Source organism: Aegilops tauschii, chromosome 3 (assembly GCF_002575655.3).
Source record: "Aegilops tauschii subsp. strangulata cultivar AL8/78 chromosome 3, Aet v6.0, whole genome shotgun sequence".
Classification (NCBI taxonomy): domain Eukaryota; kingdom Viridiplantae; phylum Streptophyta; class Magnoliopsida; order Poales; family Poaceae; genus Aegilops; species Aegilops tauschii.
The window spans coordinates 563,471,901-563,492,425 of record NC_053037.3 but is presented as its reverse complement, the minus strand read 5'-3'; positions in this window follow the sequence as shown (position 1 = coordinate 563,492,425).

Below are 20,525 nucleotides of genomic sequence, written 5' to 3'. Positions count from 1 at the left end.
AGTGCTTTTTCAGCATTTTGCAAATGTAGCTATTTTCTATTGGTCATCATAAATTTATGATTTGACTACTCAGAATTTTTGCCTACTTTTGTAGATGGCTGGCAACGACTGCGAGACTCGGGTGTTCACAAATGTGCCCGAGGGGTTTGTCAAACTTCTCGTCTCCATCACCAAGCTCGCGATCGGGCCAGCGACTCGTCCGGAGTTCACGCTTTACCAACACAAGCTCAGCGACGATGTGTCTATGCACCAGGCCTTGGTGCAATTCAAGGGAGGACGTTCTGTGTCTCGCCACTTCCGTTTTGTGGGAAGGGCCATGCCTACGGAGAGGCATGCCATGCAGATGGCTGCCCGTGAGGCGATAGCTCGCCTTCGGGACATTCTTCCTTCGATGAAGACTCGTCGCTACCGCTACCTCCCATGCCATGTGCCATATACTTGTCACTATGCATTCGCCTGCCATAGGGGAGAGTGAGATGAAGCCGTCGAGATGATTGTGGAGTATCTCAAAGCTCTGGAGGAATCTTTCGACAACCTCGTGGACGATCTTGTGGCTGCCCGCATGGACTTAGTTCGGGGCGGTCCTGCCAGCAGGAAGGAGCTTCTCCACATGGCACCGCCACTGACGTTCGTCTCGTCCTCAGCGTCCTATTCACCGGCCATTTTGGCCACCGCTCGCCGTCTACCTACCACTGAGGAGTTCGACCGGGTCATTGCTCCTACTCCAGTCAGAGCTACACCGCCTGCCGCACCCGCACTGCCGCCTGTCGCACCCGCGCCATCACCTCAGCGCAGTGCTACGCGCTTGGAGCCAACTAGGGAGGAGGTGGAGGTTGAGTCTCCTACACCGCTGGGTCTTACCCTCGGCAAGGGGAAGGACATCTTCACCATGTCCGACTGAGTGCGCCTAGTCGCCGCGCGTTGTGCCTGCATGTATGATATGTTTTATTTGTACGTTAGTTTGTAGTTTTTGTGTGCGCGTCATGTAGGGTCCCGGAGGAGTATGCTAGCCTTAATAACATGTCAGGAGTGTGTGCGCACATCCTGAGTGATGTGTCGTATGTTTGCGTATCGCGTGTAAGATATGTGCTAAGCAGTCCTTCTCCGTGCGAAATCGTTTATGCTTTCTTGAAAAAAATCTTGAGGTCTTTTAAATTTTTGCCTTTGCAAGATTTTCCTTGTGCCACACAGTTTTTCTCATAAATTTTGCAAAATAATACCCCAGAGTGGAAAATGCCTCATCCGTGGACTCGTTCCATGCCAAATCCCCCAAAAGAAGTTTATGGAACACAGACAAGCAACAACTTCACTCAGGGACAGTCTAGTCAACAGGACAGCGAAGCAGCCTTATCTCAAGTATGTCGCCTCTTCGAACAAAGCCAGCAACAGCACCAAGAGATGATGAATCACGTCATCAATATGGGGAATCACCGTGAGCCATACCAACCACACTCCAAGTTGTCTGAACTGCAGAAGACACGCCCTCCAACGTTTGCTCACACTGATAGGCCACTTGAAGCCGATGATTGGCTTCGTGACATCGAAAGAAAGCTGATTATTGCTCAGTGTTCAGATCATGAGAAGGTGCTTTATGCACCTCACTACCTCACTTGAGCAGCTGCAGCATGGTGGGAAAACTTCCTACACATGCATCCCAGTGAACACAACATCACCTGGGAAGAGTTTAAGGAAGGCTTTCGTGGGGCACACATCCCCAGGACCATCATAAAAATCAAGAAAAGATAATTTGATGACCTCAAGCAAAGAGGCATGTCAGTGACAGAATACAACGGTCAGTTTACCCAGCTATCTCGTTATGCCTACGATGAGCATATGACTGAGAACAAAAGGATGGAGAAGTTTTTGGACGGCCTGGCGCCAGCATTAAGATGCCAACTGGTCGTACACACTTTCCCGGATTTTAAAACTCTGGTTGACAAGGCCATTACCTTGGAGAATGAACGTCGCAGTCTGGAAGATATTCGTAAGCGAAAGAGGGACAAGACGACTCTTGCTCGCAACAACCGAAGCAAGACTGATGTTCAAAGGATTGAAGCAAGAAAATCCACGACTACTGATCTAAGGCCAACCAGATAGTTTCATTCCAGGGACAAGGACTTCACGTACCGTCCAGGGGTCACTTGCTATGCTTGTGGTGAAGAAGGGCACTATGCCAAATAGTGCCCAAAACCAAGGAACTCGGCCCCCAAGCCGAACAATGGTGGGAATAATCCAGCCCCCAAGCGCAACAATTTCAACCCCAACAACAATCACAGGAAGGGTCACCTGAACCATGTGACCAGGGAAGAAGCGCAGAATGCCCCAGACATCGTGCTCGGTACGTTCTCTGTCAACACAGTACCTGCCACGGTTTTGTTTGATTCTGGAGCTTCTCACTCGTTCATTTCGAAGAGTTTTGTTTTGCAACATGGTTTCCCGATACTTCCTTTGGAAAAATCTATGATCATCAAGTCCCCCGGAAATAAGCAGATCACTCAGAGTTACTACCAAGGAGTGATTATTGAATTCGAAGGACTAAAGTTTCAGGCTAATCTCATCGTGTTGGAAAATAAAGGACTGGATGTCATCCTAGGGATGGACTGGTTGACCACCAACAAGGGATTTATTGACTGTTTCAATCGGACCATGATTCTCACTCACCATCACGGCAAGACAATAAAAGTTACCGCTCAAGAGAGACCACGGTCACGGCAACCAAAATTGAACAAAGTGGACATTTCAGAACTGAGAAAAGTTCCAGTGGTGTGCGAATTTCCTGACGTATTTCCTGAAGAACTACCAGGCATGCCACCAGACCGAGATATAGAGTTCAGCATTGAACTAGCACCTAGCACCACTCCCATCTATAAGAAACCTTATAGAATGGCACCCTCAGAATTGGTAGAATTGAAGAAGCAGATAAAGGAATTACTGGACAAAGGATTTATTCGAGCCAGCTCCTCACCTTGGGATTCGCCAGTATTATTCGCCAAGAAAAAGGACGGGACACTGAGATTGTGTATAGACTATCGAGCTCTCAATATGGTCACCATCAAAAACAAATATCCGATGCCACGGATAAATGATTTGTTTGACCAGCTCGCTCAAGCCAAGGTGTTCTCAAAAATTGATTTAAGATCGGGATATCATCAATTAAAAGTACGGACAGAAGATATCCCTAAGACAGCATTCACCTCCAGATACGGATTATATGAGTTCACAGTAATGCCGTTTGGACTGACGAACGCCCCCGCATATTTCGTCCACCTCATGAACAAAGTGTTTATGAAATTTATGGAAAAATTTGTTGTGGTATTCATTGATGATATTCTGGTATACTCAAGGACAACAGAAGAGCATGCTGAGCATCTCAGAATTGTTTTGGGAGAATTAAGGAAACATCAATTGTACGCCAAATGTAGCAAGTGTGAATTTTGGCTAAGGCAAGTTGGTTTCCTAGGCCATATATTAACCCAACAAGGCGTGGCCGTAGACCCAGAAAAAGTCAAAGCCATACTTGACTGGAAACCACCAGCCAACGTGACAGATGTGCGGAGTTTCCTAGGAATGGCCGGATATTACAGAAGATTTATTGAAGGATTCTCCACTGTGGCAAAACCAATGACACAGTTGCTCAAGAAAGACAAGAAATTTGTATGGACGGAAGCATGCGAGGAAAGATTCCAAGAACTCAAGAAGAAACTAACAACCGCACCGGTCTTAACTGTGCCAGACATACACAAGAGTTTTGAAGTGTATTGTGACGCATCTCGGAAGGGCCTCGGATGTGTGCTGATGCAGGATGGCAAAGTTGTCGCGTATGCTTTCAGGAAACTACGGAAGCATGAGGAAAATTATCCAACTCATGACTTGGAGCTAGCAGCGGTCATCCATGCACTCAAGGAGTGGAGGCACTTTCTGTTGGGAAATCGTTGTGAAATATATACGGACCATAAGAGCCTTAAATATATTTTCACACAACCAGAACTAAATTTACGCCAACGACGCTGGTTGGAATTGGTCAAGGACTATGATGTCGGCATTCACTACCATCCAGGGAAAGCAAATGTAGTGGCAGATGCTCTTAGTCGGAACCCCAGCCCGGGCAACGATGGTCCACAAAACTTGAGGCCTGAGTTTCAGCAGGAGTTCGCTAGACTCAACATGGTGTTAGTCTCTGAGGGCAACGTATCAAATCTAGAGATACATCCCACCCTAATGGAACAAATTAAGAAGGCTCAGCACGGCTTCAGAGTTCGTCACAGACAATGAAGGAATATTATGGTACGGGGACAGACTTTGCGTACCTAACATTGAGGAACTCAAGCAACAAATCCTAACCGAAAGCCACACCGCTCCATACTCGATCCACCCTGGAGGAACCAAAATGTACAAAGACATTCAGGAAAGATTTTTGTGGCACGGTATGAAAAGGGATATAGCCGCATTTATTGCTTGTTGTGATTCATGTCAGCGCATTAAAGCCGAGCATCAAAAGCCAGCAGGGCTACTCCAGCCAAACAGGATACCTGAGTGGAAATGGGATGAAATTGGAATGGACTTCATCGTCGGACTACCTCGATCGCAACGCGGAAATGATGCCATATGGGTCATCACAGATAGGCTAACCAAGGTAGCACATTTCATTCCCGTAAAGACAACCTACTCCACTCAAAGGCTAGCCAAGCTTTATCTCTCCCGTATAGTTTGTCTGCATGGAGTCCCAAAGACTATAATATCCGACCGAGGCACTCAATTTGTCTCTAAATTCTGGGATCACTTACAACAAGCTCTGGGCACTCAACTAGCATTCAGTACAGCGTACCACCCTCAGACTGATGGACAAACGGAACGCGTGAACCAAATCCTAGAGGACATGCTGAGAGCCTGTGTGCTCACCTATGGATCTAGTTGGGAAGAAAGTTTGCCATATGCCGAGTTTGCTTACAACAATAGTTACCAAGCCAGCTTACAAATGGCACCCTTTGAAGCATTGTACGGACGGAGGTGTCGTACCCCACTAAATTGGTCAGAGACAGGTGACAGTCGTATCTTCGGCCCAGACATGCTCAAGGAGGCCGAGGAGAAAGTTAAACAGATCAGGGACAGACTCAAGACAGCTCAAAGCCGACAAAAGAGCTATTACGATCAAAAACATCGTGAGGTCAACTTTGAACCCGGTGATTTCGTATACCTACGAGTGTCTCCTATGAGGGGCCTACAACGGTTCAAAATTAAGAGGAAGCTAGCCCCGAGATTTATTGGACCCTTCTGTATAATTGCCCGAAGAGGCACAGTAGCCTACCAGCTAGACCTACCCAAAGAGCTGCCAGACGTCCACAACGTGTTTCACGTCTCACAGTTGAGGAAATGTGTGAACAACCCGGAGAAGCATGTATCTCATGAAATCATTGATGTGCAACCAGACCTCACCTACAGAGAGCGGCCAGTAAAGATCTTGGAAAAGTCTGAAAGGAGGACCCGTCAGAAAACAACTAAATTCTTGAAGGTCCAGTGGAGCAATCACACCGAGGATGAAGCTACATGGGAAAGAGAAGATTTTCTTCAGGCAGAGTACCCATATCTATTTGAGGATCAGCAGAAATCTCGGGGACGAGATTTTTCCTAAGGGGGTAGGTGTTGTGACACCCAAAAATTTTGTTTGGCTTTTTCAAACTTTTATTTGATTTAAGGGATGTTATTTAAAATTTTCTGAAGAACTCTCCCTCTCAAAATATTTTCTTTTATGACAAGTGTTTTGTTTTGGATTCACCCAAGACTTGATTTTGGTCTTGGAGGTTTTTCCTTCTTATGTGGACTCAAAACCAAATGCTTTTCACTTGGGAGATTTCTTTTGAAAAATCTTTTAAATAGCCCTATGGCATTTGGAGTGATCTCCTCCCCTTTTCAAAATCCCTCTTGCCATGACCTAAATGGAAATCCCCTCCCATAAGCCTTTCCCCATCTTTGGATCATGATATACTTCAAATCCAGCAGTTTGAAACTCCCCATAAATTTCTCTTCCATTTATTTCTTATGAAAAATATTTCTGCCCTCTACTTTGGCTATTGGAGATTTACAAAGGAGCTACCCTTTCTACTTTGAATTTTGCCTCCAAACCAATTTCCCTAGCTAGTCCTTTGAGCCCTCAACCAAGATCCATGAAGATCCACTGGTCTCCAGTTCAAATTTTTCAAATTGTGCTTGCTGCAAGTTTGGACCATATTTGCCAATTTTGATGAAATTCATTTGAATTCTTCTCCTAAAAATCTGAGAAAATTCAGGCAGCCTCTGGATGCATTGAGAGGTCACCTCACCAAGTCCCAGCTCCAGAAAAAAAATTCTTCATGCCAAATCATTTCGTCGAACACCTGATGGGCACTGTTTATGTCAAGTTCAGAAATTCAGTTAACAATTTCAGGAACTGCTGTCGTTTTCTTCAGAGTCCGTTATCGATCTCGCCAGTACCGCGGTGGAGCCTTGCTCCCTGTTCTCTCCTTCTTATCCCTGCGCCGCACGATCTCCTGGAGGCTTGCGGGCGTCAGCGACGAGCAGGAGGAGGTGCGCCACCCGTGAGCGACGGCAGCAGCGGCTTTGCGGCTGCCAGAGAGAGGCGCAGCGTGGACGGCGCCGTCTAGCGCCGCCCAAGCCACCGGAGGCCGCCGCGTGGCCACCCACTCGCCCGTGCGCGCTGCCATCCTTCGTCGTGAACTGCTAGGCGCGGAGCGCGCTCTCTGCCGCCGTCGTGCCCATACGGCCGCCCCGTCGAGGATCGGCACATTACGCCAAGCCCGACCGATGGTTAGCGGGGGAACGGCACCAGTGAACCACCCTGATGGTGCCTAGCCTCCTAAATCCCCTTCCCAACCCCTGCCTCGCCGTAATCGCTCGCCGGAGCTACCCCGTTCACGGCCACCCCCTCGGATCGCCTATAAATAGAGGCCCCGAGCTCGAACTCGAACCCACACCACCTCTGCACTCCACCAATACCACGCCAAGCCACTGGAAGAGCCCCGAGGGAGCCTTCTTCCCCAACTCCGACCGCCTCGACCCGCCACGGGACCCAGCTCGATTCGCTCCCGTGCGTGCACCCCTACCCCTCAGTGCTTGCCAATAGCTTTCTAGTGCATCCACTCTTCTGACCCGCGCTTCAATTTGGAGTTTGCAGCACCCACCGGACTACTCCACCATCGCCCGAACCACCGTCCGCCGGAGAAAGTGTCGTCGTCGACGTGGTGCTCTCCGTCGGCCAAGTCCACCACCCACCGACGCGGAAGAACACACTGAACCTCTTGGTACCCTCCGATCTCTCTATCTTGCCGCGGTTCAACGCCGGCGACCACCGCAGCCTTCGGGCGCCGGCGAGCTCCGTTGGCCGTTTTTAAACCTGACGTGTGGACCCCCCCCCCCTGTCAGCCTCTCTTCTATTTCCCTCGAACCGTTTTCTGATGGCGCCTTCGGGCAGAATGCGTTTTCTCTTTGGGCTGGCGCATTTCTTTCCGAACCGTTTTCTGTTTTCTCAGTTAAGTCCCTGGATCTTTTCTGTTTCATCACAGATTAGTCCCTGACTAAAACCCTTATATCTTTTTAATAAAAGATGATTTTTGATTGATTCTTTTTCTGTAAGTCTTATATTTTTGTCTAGTTTTTTATAGTATTTATTTGGAAAAAATTTGGAACAATTTTTATGCACGCGATGATTTTTACGATAGTGTACGGTTTCGATTATACCGTAGGTTTCGGAGGAGGTGACGGAGCCGCAAACTTCGACGAGCTAGACTCCGACTTCTCCGAACCAGGCAAGCATGTTTGAACCTTGGATATGATAGGTGTTTTGCATGTTTGCTTGAATGGTTTGTGCATGGCATAAGAGCATCGGTGAGTATTACGTTGCATGCAAGGCAACTGACCGTGTGTTTCGAAGTTATCGTGATCTCTGATGAGAGATGACCTGATCATGTGGTGACATGAGAGGTAGTAACATGGTATTGTCGAGCATGCCATTCTTACGTCTTCCGATAAACTCCGATGTTAACGTGGACTGAGTCACGTTATAGTTCTTCCCCTTTCGTGCTGCCACATGTTTTCTGCAAAGAATACGGTTTAGTAAGTTGTTAACCTCTTTCCGTGTACACACCAAATAGAGGGGCGGGGATGAGGGTTCCATGGCACTGGATTAAAGCCAGTCATCCGGTCAGGGGGCATGGGTGTTTCCGGTTGGGACCGAAAGGGGGGCACCCCTTAGAGCACGCGTATATAAATTTGATCCCATGCTAAGCGAGGTTGTAGCCTCCCCGTCTCAAGGTTTTTCTTGAACGTTGCCGAGGGTGATTCCTAGCTTCAGAATGTTGAATGGGTGTGTACTGGTTAGATGTGTTTCTCCTAAAACACCATAAACGGAACTAGTCCTGGTGACTACTGAAATCCGTTGGCTGTGCTTAAAGTACAAACTCTGCAGAGTCAAATCCTTCTGAGTCATCGTGTCTATGGTCAAGGACCATGGCCAGTATATCCATATCTATGTCAGTCCTCATGGTAAATCCCCGGTGAACAAGCTTGAGTGGTATACCCGTTTGAATTGTTATTCCTGTGGATGGACTAACCTTTATTTCATCTCGTACCTGAATATTCCCTTGAAATGAATTAAATTCGTAAGCTACTGGAATATTAAGTTGTGAAATATAAGCCCTTTATGTGATGTCGCTCAGACGTCCGACTGTGGCACTCTTGTCATTTACTTTCAATATAAGACCTTTATGTGATGTCGCTCAGACGTCCGACTGTGGCACACCCGCTATTTACTTTTGATATAAGCCCTTTATGTGATGTCGCTTCAGACGTCCGACTGTGGCATGCACTGTCATTTATTTTTCCTTTATAAGCCCTTTATGTGATGTCGCTTCAGACGTCCGACTGTGGGATGCACTGTCATTTATTTTCCCTTATAAGCCCTTTATGTGGTGTCGCCTTGACGCCCGACTGCGGCATTGTTATTTCATTTGTATCCTTTCGAGGAGTCATTCAGACACTCGATTGGCCCTCAGTATTACTTTGGGATTTTGGGAGGACTACCGCCCGACTTCCCTTTTACTTCCCATGCATTATTATCTCATTGTCTGATGCGCTTGTTAATCTGTTCATATGCATCATGTTCACATTTGTTATATCTTATGTCTCAACTGTCTTGCGAGTACTTTCATAGTACTCACCTGGCTTGTTGATTTGGCCAGATGTTGACGAAGGCGATCTCATGGATGAAGAGTTTGATAGTGAGTCCGACGCCTAGAGGAGTCCCAGTCAGTCCCGTGCGATCCTGGATATTGGTTACTTGTAATATATACGCTTCCGCCACCCACAATAAGTCTCCTCGAGCCTCACTCCGACGCTCGAAGGGTTGTTAGGTTCAGGAGTCATGTCACCCACTTCACTGTGACATACCCACCAACGCTTTTATTTGTCAGCTAGTAGTTATGCCACCCTATCCGCCTTTATGTGTATTATCGGCGTGCTTGTAATAAATTGTTGAGCAGTCTCCGCTCAACCTTGTATTATATTTAGAACTCCTCGTTTTCTCTTCTGTGATCAAGATATTGTCTACCAGTGAGGAAGATTTTTCTCTGCTGGTCCGTAAAAGCGATCGTTTTCTCAATAAATATTTTTATTGGAAAACCGGTCGTGACAAAAAAATAGTATAAAAAGTTGCCAAAAGTATGTAAAAGTTGTAGAATATTGGCATGGAACAATCAAAAATTATAAATACGACGGAGATGTATCTGCATCCCCAAGCTTAATTCCTGCTCGTCCTCGAGTAGGTAAATGATAAAAAAGATAATTTTTGATGTGGAATGCTACCTAGCATAATCTTGATCACATAATATAATCATGGCCTGAATATTAAGACACGAGTGATTCAAAGCAATAGTCTATCATTTGACATTAAGACAATAATACTTCAAGCATACTAATAAAGCAATCATGTCCTTTCAAAATAACATGGCCAAAGAAAGTTATCCCTACAAAATCATATAGTCTGGCTATGCTCCATCTTCATCACACAAAATATTCAAATCATGCACAACCCCGATGACAAGCCAAGCAATTTTTTCATACTTTTGATGTTCTCAAACCTTTTCAACTTTCACGCAATACATGAGCGTGAGCCATGGACATAGCACTATAGGTGGAATAGAATATGATGGTGGAGGTTGTGTGGAGAAGACAAAAAGGAGAAAGTCTCGCATCGACGCGGCTAATCAACGGGCTGTGGAGATGCCCATCAATTGATGTCAATGTGAGGAGTAGGGATTGCCATGCAATGGATGCACTAGAGCTATAAGTGTATAAAAGCTCAAACTGAAACTAAGTGGGTGTGCATCCAACTTGCTTGCTCATGAAGACCTAGGGCATTTGAGGAAGCCCATCGTTGGAATATACAAGCCAAGTTCTATAATGAAAATTCCCACTAGTATATGAAAGTGATAACTCAAGAGACTCTCTATATGAAGAACATGGTGCTACTCTGAAGCACAAGTGTGGTAAAAGGATAGTAACATTGTCCCTTCTCTCTTTTCTCTCATTTTTTTATTTTTTCTCTCTTCTTTTTAGGCTTCTTTGGCCTCTCTTGTTTTGATAACCTCACATGGGACAATGTTCTAATAATGATGATCATCACACTTTTATTTACTTACAACTCAATATTACAACTCGATACTAGAACAAGGATATGACTGTATATGAATGCCTCCGGCGGTGTACCGGGATGTGCAATGATCTAGCGTAGCAATGACATCAATAAACGGACAAGCCATGAAAACATCATCCTAGCTATCTTACGATCATGCAAAGCAATATGACAATAAATGCTCAAGTCATGTATATGATGATGATGGAAGTTGCATGGCAATATATCTCGGAATGGCTATGGAAATGCCATGATAGGGAGGTATGGTGGTTGTTTTGAGGAAGATATAAGGAGGCTTATGTGTGATAGAGCGTATCGTATCACGGGGTTTGGATGCACCGGCGAAGTTTGCACCAACTCTCGAGGTGAGAAAGGGCAATGCACGGTACCGAAGAGGCTAGCAATGATGGAAAGGTGAGAGTACGTATAATCCATGGCCTCAACATTAGTCATAAAGAACTCACATACTTATTGCAAAAATCTATTAGTCATCAAAACAAAGTACTACGCGCATGCTCCTAGGAGGATAGATTGGTAGGAAAAGACCATCGTTCGTCCCCGACCGCCACTCATAAGGAAGACAATCAATAAATACCTCATGCTCCACGTTACATAACGGTTCACCATACGTGCATGCTACGGGAATCCCAAACTTCAACACAAGTATTTCTACAATCCACAACTACCCACTAGCGTGACTCTAATATCACCATCTTTATATCGCAAAACTATTGCAAGGAATCAAACATATCATATTCAATGATCTACAAGGTTTATGTAGGATTTTATGACTAACCATGTGAATGACCAATTCCTGTCATCTCTCTAAATAGATATAAGTGAAGCAAGAGAGTTTAATTCTTTCTACAAAAGATATGCCCACGCTCTAACAAATATAAGTGAAGGAAAAGAGCATTCTACAAATGGCGGTTTTCTATGTGTAGGGAAACAGGCAATCCATACTTCAAATGATATAAGTGAAGCACATGAAGCATTCTATAAAGCCCTACTCAAAAGATATAAGTGAAGTGCAATGAGAATTCTATAAATAAATCATGTACTATCTCATACCAGCATGGTGCATCAAAGAAAAGTGAAAACTAAATTCAGAAGATGCTCCAAGATTTGCACATATCACATGAACGAAACGAAACCGAAAATATACCGATACTTGTTGAAGAAAGATGGGATGCCTTCTGGGGCATCCCCAAGCTTAGACGCTTGAGTCTCCTTGAATATTTACTTGGGGTGCCTTGGGCATCACCAAGCTTGAGCTCTTGCCTCTCCTCCTTCTCCTCACATCGAGACCTCGTCGATCGTTGATCACTTCATCCACACAAAACTCAACAGAAAGCTCGGTAAGATCCGTTAGTATAATAAAGCAAATCACTACTCTAAGTATTGTTGAAAACCAATTCATATTTTGTTTTTGCATTGTAGCTACTGTAATATAACTTTTCCATGGCTTAATCCACTAATAGAAATCGAAAGTTTCATCAAAACAACCAAACAATGCATCAAAAACAGAATCTGTCTTAAACAGGACAATCTGCAGTAATCTGAACATTCACCAAACATCTGGTACTCCAAAAATTCTAAAACAATTAGGAAAAATAAACAATTTGTATAGAAAGACAGTGCAAAAGTTTCAGAACCGTTTGACATTCCAGTAAAAAAATGTAAAATCACGCACTACAGCCAAAGTTTCTGTTTTGCACCGCACAAACCAACAAGCAATGTAAACATCCTAAAGGCAAATCTTGGCACATTATTTTTATGATACAAAGGAATTGTACTTTATAAAAGCACGCAAAAGAAATAAATGACTCTCTAAAACTTCCGGGTTGTCTCCCTGGCAGCGTTTTCTTTAAAGCCATTAAGCTAGGCATATAGTGCTCAAGTAATGGGTCCACCCGGATCCCAAGGTATATCAAAGCCAATTTTAATTAAAAATGATTTGTGATTTAGTAATGAGCACAAAGTAACATATATCATGTAATTACGAAGTCTAACTCTCTTCCTATGCATCGGCATGTCATAAAAGAACAATTCATGCACACAAAGTAAAGGCCAATACATAGCATAAGCAGTTTCTTGCAATTTTATCGTGTGGGAAACATAGAGAGGTGGAGATATAGTTCCTCTCTCATAATAATTGCAAGTAGGAGCAGCAAGCACATGCATATTATATCTATCAAAATCATCATGTGTAGTAGTAAAACGCAACCCATCAATATAATCCTTAATAAGGGCAAACTTCTCCGATATAGTATAGTTGGGAGAATTCAATAAGATAATAGGACTATAGCAAGTTGATCTCCATAAGCATAATTCATATTGGCATCTTGGCCACAAGCATAGCAAGCATCATCAAAAAGGGATATTTCAAAAGAATCAACGGGATCATAACAATCATCATAGCATTCATCCTTCGGTAAATTCGAAGGGAAATTAAACAATGTATGGGATAAAGAGTTACTCTCATTAGATGGTGGGAACGGGTGATCAATCCGCTCTTCCTCCTTTTGTTCTTCGCTCTCCTCCTCATCTTTTTCATCCAATGAGCTCACAATGTCATTAATTTCTTTTTCCATAGACTCCTGCAAAATATTAATCTCTTCTTGGATAGCGGAGGAGTCCTCAATATATGGTTTAATATAAGGATTAGAAGCATAATTATCATAGCAATATTTAAGTATGGCCAAATTTTTAGATTTGTAGAGAGTAGTATCACACTCTTCAATAAAAGAAGCAATTTCACAAGTACCCCTAAAAGCAACAAATTCTTCAATTTGTTGAACATCATAGTAATTATAAACACCCTTATTATACGAAGATATGATTCCATTATCACTAAACTCACATTGGTAAGGAAGGTGTTTCTTAGGGTCTTTAGAACAACAAGTACAATCATATATTTCACATAAATTCCAAGCATAGCACTGCAAACGATGAATTTGATCCAGTAAAAGTTTCCCTTTTTCAGATATGCGGTGTCGCACATAACAACCATCCTCATCTAAAGATTTGCCCTCAACTAAGCTAGTTGGGGTTTCAGCTCGAGCACATAGGGATCGAAGATGATCCAAGTAAAAAGCTTCAGTAGTGTGATAGATTTTGAGTGGTTCTTCAACCATTGGTTCAGTAGGTACCACTAATTTTTTTGGTATTTTGCGTTTCCTACCCATAACTAAACATAGAAAACAAGAGCACAAAATAAAAACTACTTAGTGATAAAGCAAACAAGCACACACGAGAATATTCAACCCACGCTATAACTCCCCGGCAACGGCACCAGAAAAAGGTCTTGATAACCCACAAGTATAGGGGATCAATTGTAGCCTCTTTCAATAAGTAAGAGTGTCGAACCCAACGAGAAGCTAAAGGTAGAACAAATATTCCCTCAAGTTTTATCGACCACCGATACAACTCTACGCACGCTTGACATTTGCTTTACCTAGAACAAGTTTAAAACTAGAAGTATATTGTAGGTGTTGTTGGATAGGTTTGCAAGAATATAAAGAGCGCGTAAATAAATTCTAGGGGCTGTTTAGATAAAGAAGCAATAAAATTAGTATAGCGAGTGTGGAAAAGTGGTGGTAGGAGTTGCGAAATTCTCCCTAAGCAATTGACTACTTTACTAGACAGATAGCAAGTTTTATGTGGGAGAGGCCACTACTAGCATGTCATCCCGGACTTGGAATTCTATGCACTTATGATTGGAACTATTAGCAAGCATCCGCAACTACTAATGTTCATTAAGGTGAAACCCAACCATAGCATTAAGATATATTGGCCCCCCTTCAATCCTGTATGCATCAATTTCTATGCTAGGTTGAAGCTTTTGTCACTCTTGCCCTCCAATACATAGTCCTATCAACATACAACTAACCCTATGGTGTGACCCACGCGCGTGCTCATATGATGGGCACCAAAGGACAACAACATAACCACAAGCAAATTAAATCAATCATAGCAATTCACCAATTACCGATAGGACAACGAAAATCTACTCAGACATCATAGGATGGAAACACATTATTGGATAATAATATGAAGCATAAAGTGAAGGAAATATGCCCTAGAGGCAATAATAAAGTTATTATTTATTTCCTTATTTCATGATAAATGTTTATTATTCATGCTAGAATTGTATTAAACCGAAAACTTGATACATGTATGAATACATAGACAAAACAATGTGTCCCTAGTATGCCTCTACTTGACTAGCTTATTCATCAAAGATGGTTATGTTTCCTAGCCATAGACATGTGTTGTCATTTGATGAAGGGGATCACATCATTAGGAGAATGATGTGATGGACGAGACCCATTCATTAGCTTAGCATTGTGATCGTTACAGTTTTATTGCTATTGCTTTCTTCATGACTTATACATGTTCCTATGACTATGAGATTATGCAACTCCCGAATACCAGAGGAACACTTTGTGTGCTACCAAACGTCACAACGTAACTGGGTGATTATAAAGGTGCTCTACAGGTGTCTCCGATGGTACTTGTTGAGTTGGCATAGATCAAGATTAGGATTTGTCACTCCGATTGTCGGAGAGGTATCTCTGGGCCCTCTCGGTAATGCACATCACTATAAGCCTTGCAAGCAATGTGACTAATGAGTTAGTTACGGGATGATGCACTACGGAACGAGTAAAGAGACTTGCCGGTAATGAGATTGAGCTAGGTATTGAGATACCGACGATCGAATCTCGGGCAAGTAACATACCGATGACAAAGGGAACAACGTATGTTGTTATGCGGTTTGACCGAGAAAGATCTTCATAGAATATGTGGGAGCCAATATGAGCATCCAGGTTCCGCTATTGGTTATTGACCGGAGACGTGTCTCGGTCATGTCTACATAGTTATCGAACCCGTAGGGTCCGCACGCTTAACGTTCTGTGATGATTTGTATTATGAGTTATGTGATTTGATGTACCGAAGGTGGTTCAGAGTCCCGGATGAGATCGGCAACATGACGAGGAGTCTCAAAATGGTCGAGGCGTAAAGATCGATATATTGGACGACTATATTCGGACATCGGAAAGGTTCCGAGTGATTCGTGTATTTTTCGGAGTACCCGAGAGTTACGAGAATTCGTATTGGGCCTTAATGGGTCATACGGGAAAGGAGAGAAAGGCCTCAAAGGGTGGCCACACCCCTCCCCATGGACTTGTCCGAATTGGACTAGGGAGGGGGCGCCCCCTTCCTTCCTTCTCCTTCTCCCTTCCCTTTTTCCTATTCCATGTGGGAGGTGGAATCCTACTAGGACTAGGGAGTCCTAGTAGGACTCCACACTTGGGCGCGCCCTATGAGGGCCGGCCTCCTCCACCTTCCATCCTTTATATACGTGGCCAGGGGGCACCCCATTGACACAACAATTGATCATTGATCTTTTAGTCGTGTGCGGTGCCCCCCTCCACCATAATCCACCTCGGTCATATCGTAGCGGTGCTTAGGCGAAGCCCTGCGTCCGTAGCATCATCATCACCGTCATCACGCCGTCGTGCTGACGAAACTCTCCTGCGAAGCTTTGCTGGATCGGAGCTCGCGGGACGTCATCGAGTTGAACATGTGCTGAACTCGGAGGTGCCGTGCGTTCGGTACTTGGATCGGTCGGATCGTGAAGACGTACGACTACATCAACCGCTTTGTGCTAACGCTTCCACTTTCGGTCTACGAGGGTACGTGGACACACTATCCCCTCTCGTTGCTATGCATCACCATGATCTTGCGTGTGCGTAGGAATTTTTTTGAAATTACTACGTTCCCCAACAGTGGCATCCGAGACAGGTTATTGCGTAGATATTATATGCACGAGTAGAACACATGTGAGTTGTGGGCGATACAAGTCATACTGCTTACCAGCATGTCATACTTTGGTTCGGCGGTATTGTTGGATGAAGCGGCCCGGACCGACATTACGCTTACGCTTACGCGAGACTGGTTCTACCGACGTGCTTTGCACACAGGTGGCTGGCGAGTGTCAGTTTCTCCAACTTTAGTTGAACCGAGTGTGACTACGCCCGGTCCTTGAGAAGGTTAAAACAGCACTAACTTGACGAACTATCATTATGGTATTGATGCGTAGGTAAGAATGGTTCTTGCTCAGCCCGTAGCAGCCACGTAAAACTTGCAACAACAAAGTAGAGGACGTCTAACTTGTTTTTGCAGGGCATGTTGTGATGTGATATGGTCAAGACATGATGCTATATTTTATTGTATGAGATGATCATGTCTTGTAACGGAGTTATCAGCAACTGGCAGGAGCCATATGGTTGTCGCTTTATTGTATGCAATGCAATCGCCCTGTAATTGCTCTACTTTATCACTAAGTGGTAGCAATAGTCGTAGAAGCAATAGTTGGTGAGACGACAACGAGACTACGATGGAGATCAAGGTGTCGCGCCGGTGACGATGGTGATCATGATGGTGCTTTGGAGATGGAGATCAAAGGCACAAGATGATGATGGCCATATCATATCACTTATATTGATTGCATGTGATGTTTATCCTTTATGCATCTTATTCTGCTTTGATTGACGGTAGCATTATAAGATGATCTCTCACTAAATTTCAAGGTACAAGTGTTCTCCCTGAGTATGCACCATTGCCAAAGTTCGTCGTGCCGAGACACCACGTGATGATCGGGTGTGATAAGCTCAACGTTCACCTACAACGGGTGTAAGCCAGTTTTGCACACGCAGAAATACTCGGGTTAAACTTGACGAGCCTAGCATATGTCGATATGGCCTCGGAACACTGAGACCGAAAGGTCGAACGTGAATCATATAGTAGATATGATCAACATAGTGATGTTCACCATTGAAAACTACTCCATTTCACGTGATGATCGGTTACGGTTTAGTTGATTTGGATCACGTGATCACTTAGATGATAAGAGAGATGTCTATCTAAGTGGGAGTTCTTAAGTAATATGATTAATTGAACTTAAATTTATCATGAACTTAGTCCTGGTAGTATTAGCATATCTATGTTGTAGATCAATAGCTCGCGTTTAGCTCCCCTGTTTTATTTTTTATATGTTCCTAGAGAAAACTAAGTTGAAAGATGTTAGTAGCAATGATGCGGATTGGATCCGTGATCTGAGGATTATCCTCATTGCTGCACAGATAAATTATGTCCTTAATGCACCGCTAGGTGACAGACCGATTGCAGGAGTAAATGCAGACGTTATGAACGTTTGGCAAGCTCGATATGATGACTACTTGATAGTTTAGTGCACCATGATTTACAGCTTAGAATCGGGGCTTCAAAGACGTTTTTGAAACGCCACAGAGCATATGAGATTTTCCAAGAGTTGAAATTAGTATTTCAGACTCATGCCCATGTCGAAAGGTATGAGACCTTTGACAAGTACTTTGCCTACAAGATGGAGGAGAATAGCTCAGCTAGTGAGCATGTGCTCAGAATGTCTGAGTACTACAATCATTTGAATCAAGTGGGAGTTAATCTTCCAGATAAGATAGTGATTGACAGAGTTCTCTAGTCACTTGATTCAACCGATTGTAGTACCCAGACAATCTGAGCACATGCTCACTAGTTGAGCGATTCTCCTCCATCTTTTAGCTATAGAACTTGTTGGAGACTTCATATCTCTCAACTCGGGTATTTGCTTGAAATATTAACTTCAACTCCTGGAACATCTTATATGGTCCATGACGTTCAAAACATCTTTGAAGTCCCGATTCTAAGCCGTTAAGCATGGTGCACTAAACTATCAAGTAGTCATCATATTGAGCTAGCCAAACGTTCATAACGTCTACATCTGCTCCTGCAATAGGTCTGTCACCTAGCGGTGCATCAAGGACATAATCCTTCTGTGCAGCAATGAGGATAATCCTCAGATCACGGATCCAATCCGCATGTTTGCTACTAACATCTTTCAACATAATTTTTCTCTAGGAACATATCAAAATAAACACAGGGAAGCAACAACGCGAGCTATTGATCTACAACATAATTTGCAAAATACTATCAGGACTAAGTTCATGATAAATTTAAGTTCAATTAATCATATTACTTAAGAACTCCCACTTAGATAGACATCCCTCTAATCATCTAAGTGATTACGTGATCCAAAGCAACTAAACCATGTCCGATTAACACGTGAGATGGAGTAGTTTCAATGGTGAACATCACTATGTTGATCATATCTACTATATGATTCACGCTCGACCTTTCGGTCTCTGTGTTCCGAGGCCATATCTGTATATGCTAGGCTCGTCAAGTTTAACCTGAGTATTCCGCGTGTGCAACTGTTTTGCACCCGTTGTATTTGAACGTAGAGCCTATCACACCCGATTAACACGTGGTGTCTCAGCACGAAGAACTTTCGCAACGGTGCATACTCAGGGAGAACACTTTATCTTGAAATTTCAGTGAGAGATCATCTTATAATGCTACCGTCAATCAAAGCAAGATAAGATGCATAAAGGATTAACATCACATGCAATCAATATAAGTGATATGATATGGCCATCATCATCTTGTGCTTGTGATCTCCATCTCCGAAGCACCGTCATGATCACCATCGTCACCGGCGCGACACCTTGATCTCCATCGTAGTATCGTTGTCGTCTCGCCAACTAATTGCTTTTATGACTATCGCTACCGCTTAGTGATAAAGTAAAACTATTACATGGTGATTGCATCTCATACAATAAAGCGACAACCATATGGCTCCTGCCAGTTGCCGATAACTTGGTTACAAAACATGATCATCTCATACAACAAATTATATCACATCATGTCTTGACCATATCACATCACAACATGCCCTGCAAAAACAAGTTAGACGTCCTCTACTTTGTTGTTGCAAGTTTTACGTGGCTGCTACGGGCTTAGCAACAACCGTTCTTACCTACGCATCAAAACCACAACGATAGTTTGTCAAGTTGGTGTTGTTTTAACCTTCGCAAGGACCGGGCGTAGCCACACTCGGTTCAACTAAAGTGAGAGAGACAGACACCCGGCAGTCACCTTTAAGCAACGAGTGCTCCGAACGGTGAAACCAGTCTCGCGTAAGCGTACGCGTAATGTCGGTCTGGGCCGCTTCATCTCACAATACCGCTGAACCAAAGTATGACATGCTGGTAAGCAGTATGACTTATATCGCCCACAACTCACTTGTGTTCTACTCGTGCATAGCATCAACGCATAAAACCAGGCTCGGATGCCACTGTTGGGGAACGTAGTAATTTCAAAAAAAATCCTACGCACACGCAAGATCATGGTGATGCATAGCAACGAGAGGGGAGAGTGTTGTCCACGTACCCTCGTAGACCGACAGCGGAAGCGTTATCACAACGCGGTTGATGTAGTCGTACGTCTTCACGATTCGACCGATCAAGTACCGAACGTACGGCACCTCCGAGTTCTACACACGTTCAGCTCGATGACGTCCCTCGAACTCCGATCCAGCCGAGTGTTGAGGGAGAGTTTCGTCAGCACGACGGCGTGGTGACGATGATGATATTCCGCCGACGCAGGGCTTCGCCTAAGCTCCGCAACGGTATTATCGAGGTGTAATATGGTGGAGGGGGCACCGCACACGGCTAAAATATCGTATATCAATTGTCGTGTCTGTGGGGTGCCCCCCTGCCCCCGTATATAAAGGAGCAAGGGGGAGGCAGCCGGCCAAGGGGAGAGGCGCGCCAAAGGGGGGAGTCCTACTCCCACCGGGAGTAGGCCTCCTCCTTTCCTTGTTGGAATAGGAGAAGGGGAGGGAGAAGGAGAAAGAAGGAAGGGGGCGCCCCCCTTTCCTAGTCCAATTCGGACCAGACCATGGGGAGGGGCCCGGCCACCT